Here is a 3,340-nt window from a genome sequence, read left to right as displayed (position 1 = left end):
ACTGAGTACTCTCTACCGTGGTGTCCTTCCCAAAATACGTATGCTGCTTGACACCGCTTCTAACGGTAACTTCCTGAACAAGGACGTAGATGAAGGTTGGCAACTGGTGGAGAATCTCGCTCAGTCCGACGGCAACTACAACGAGGATTATGATCGCACATTTCACGGCAACGCTGGGTCTGAAGAGAAGTACAAGAAGGACCTCAAGAATGTCAATGAGAAGCTTGACCGTATCTTGCTGAGCCAGCAGAGGAGCGTCCACTTCGTCTCTGAGGACGACCCTTTCCAAATTCCAGATGGGGAGGCTGAGCAGAGTGAAGAGATCAGCTATGTTCAAAATCAGGGTGGATACAACAAAGGTTACAACCCCTACAAGACGAACCCCAATTTATCTTACCGAAGTACCAATGTTGCTAATCCACAAGATCAGGTGTACCTGCCTCAACAACAACAGCAAGGGCAACAAAAACCTTTTGTGCCTTACAATCCGGGATTCGCTCCAAAACAACAGTTCCAACAGGGTTACCAAGCTCCCTCAGGACCACCGATTTCGCCCTCAACCAGTTTAGCCTACACCAACCCAGATCAAGAAATGAAGCAGATGATGCAACAAATTCTTCAGGGCCAAGCTAGCGGTTCCATGGATACTGCAAAGAAGTTCGCTGACCTTAGTCAGAGGATGGAATGTTCTTACAATGATCTGAACGTCAAATTCGAAACTCTGAATTCGAAGATAAGGTACATGGAGGGCCAATCGGCTTCTACTTCTGCCCCAAAGCCTGGCCAATTTCCAGGTAAAGCTGTTCAGAACCCCAAGGAGTTCGCCAATGCCATTACGCTGAGAAATGGGAAAACATTGCATCCCAGACAAGGAGTTCCAGACGTCACTGAGGACAGTGCAGAATTAGATGGGAAGGATTTTGGTCAGGATGACGCTCAGATGGAGAACCCCGTCGATGTAGTCAAAGATCCAATCGAGCTAGTGAAGCAATTTGAACCTGAAGCTGTTAAGGAGCCTGCTGTTCCTGAAGACAGACCTGCGAGGTTCATCCCTCCACCGTACAAGCCTCCTCTACCATTTCCAGTGAGGTTCAAGAAGCAGCTTACTGAGAAGTACAAAACCTTGTTCGAGAAGCAAGTCAAGGAGATTGAGTTGAGAATGCCATTGCTGGATGCATTCGCACTTGTTACTCACTACCAGAAATTCCTTAAGGACTTGGTGATGGAGAGATCAAAAGAAGTTCAAGGCATGGTGGTACTAAGTCTTGAGTGCAGTGCAATCATCCAGAAGAAGGTTGTACCCAAGAAGCTCAAAGATCCTGGATCATTCACTCTTCCCTGCTCCATTGGACCCATGTCTTTTGAGAGGTGCTTATGTGATCTTGGCGCTTCAGTGAATCTGATGCCATTCTCTGTGGCTAAGAGGTTGGGTTTCACAAGGTTTAAGGGATGCGACATCTCCCTCATCCTTGCAGATAGATCAGTGAGACTTCCACATGGTATCTTAGAGGACTTACCTGTCAGGATCAGAGACGTGGAAGTACCAACTGACTTCGTGGTTCTGGAGATGGATGAAGAACCTAAAGATCCTCTGATTTTAGGAAGACCGTTCCTAGCGACTGCTGGAGCCATCATTGATGTCAGAAATGGCAAGATTGACCTCAATCTGGGCGACGACTTCACTATGAAGTTTGACATCAAGGATACCTTGAAGAAGCCAACAGTAGGAGGACAAGTCTTCTACATTGAAGTGATGGATAAATTGGCTGATGAGTTGTTGGAGGAATTAGCTGAAGAAGATCATCTCAAAACTGCTCTAACCAAGGATGGAGAAGAAGGGTTTATGCATGGGGAGACCACTTGTTACAAGCATCTGCTAGATTCCCACAGAGAAACGGATGGATTAGAGGAATTCGAGCAGCTATCTGACGTAGAGGAGGTACGTGCAGTTGAGACAGAGAGTTCAGAGCATGATATCTGCCACTCGACCGACATCAGGACCCTACTCGAGACACCAATGTCCCGTTCGATCGAGTCGCACCCCTCTCACTCGACCGCGATCATTCCAGACTCCCATGCTGACGACTGGTCGGAACTGAAAGCTCCAAAGGTAGAACTCAAAACTCTTCCTTCCGGGCTCAGGTACGTCTTTCTGGGAACCAATTCTACTTATCCTGTTATAGTGAATGCTAGGTTGAGTGATGATGAATTGGGGATGCTAGTAACTGAGCTAAAAAAGTATAGAAAGGCTATTGGTTATTCTTTAGATGACATCAAGGGAATTTCACCTAGTCTTTGCACCCATAGGATCAATCTTGAAAATGAATCATATGCTAGTATTGAACCCCAAAGAAGATTGAATCCTAATCTGAAAGAGGTAGTTAAGAAAGAAATCCTGAAACTACTTGATGCTGGAGTTATCTATCCTATCTCTGATAGTACTTGGGTATCTCCAGTACACTGTGTACCTAAAAAGGGAGGCATAACTGTGATCAAAAACGACAAAAATGAGTTAATCCCAACTAGAACCATCACAGGACATAGGATGTGTATAGATTATAGGAAGTTGAATGCTGTATCTAGGAAAGATCATTTTCCTCTGCCTTTCATTGATCAAATGTTGGAAAGACTAGCTAGTCATCCCTATTATTGTTTCCTTGATGGGTATAGTGGATTCTTCCAAATCCCTATTCACCCAAATGATCAGGAAAAGACAACCTTTACTTGTCCCTATGGCACTTTTGCCTACAGACGCATGCCATTTGGTTTGTGCAATGCTCCTGCCACCTTTCAGAGGTGCATGACTTCAATTTTCTCGGATTTAATTGAGGAGTCAGTGGAAGTGTTCATGGATGACTTCTCTGTTTGCGGTTCCACTTTCTCCTCCTGTTTGTTGAATCTGTGCAGGGTATTGACGCGATGTGAGGAGACGAACCTGGTGCTGAACTGGGAGAAGTGCCATTTCATGGTTGAAGAAGGGATCGTTCTGGGACACAAAATTTCTGAGAAAGGGATTGAGGTTGACAAAGCTAAGATTGAGGTCATGGTTCATCTTCAACCCCCTAAGACAGTTAAGGACATCAGGAGTTTTCTGGGACATGCTGGGTTTTACAGGAGATTTATCAAGTACTTCTCAAAAATTGCAAGACCTTTGACAAGGTTGCTCTGCAAGGAGGTTGAGTTCGAATTTGATGCAGCATGTTTGGAAGCCTTCAGCAAGATCAAGGAAGCCTTGGTTTCAGCACCCATAGTGCAAGCTCCGAAATGGGACCATCCGTTTGAGATTATGTGTGACGCTTCAGACTTTGCAGTTGGAGCTGTTCTGGGACAGCGTATTGAC

Source organism: Camelina sativa, chromosome 5, assembly GCF_000633955.1.
Source record: "Camelina sativa cultivar DH55 chromosome 5, Cs, whole genome shotgun sequence".
NCBI lineage: Eukaryota > Viridiplantae > Streptophyta > Magnoliopsida > Brassicales > Brassicaceae > Camelina > Camelina sativa.
The sequence above is the reverse complement of the archived record's forward strand: the minus strand, read 5'-3'. Positions refer to the sequence as shown.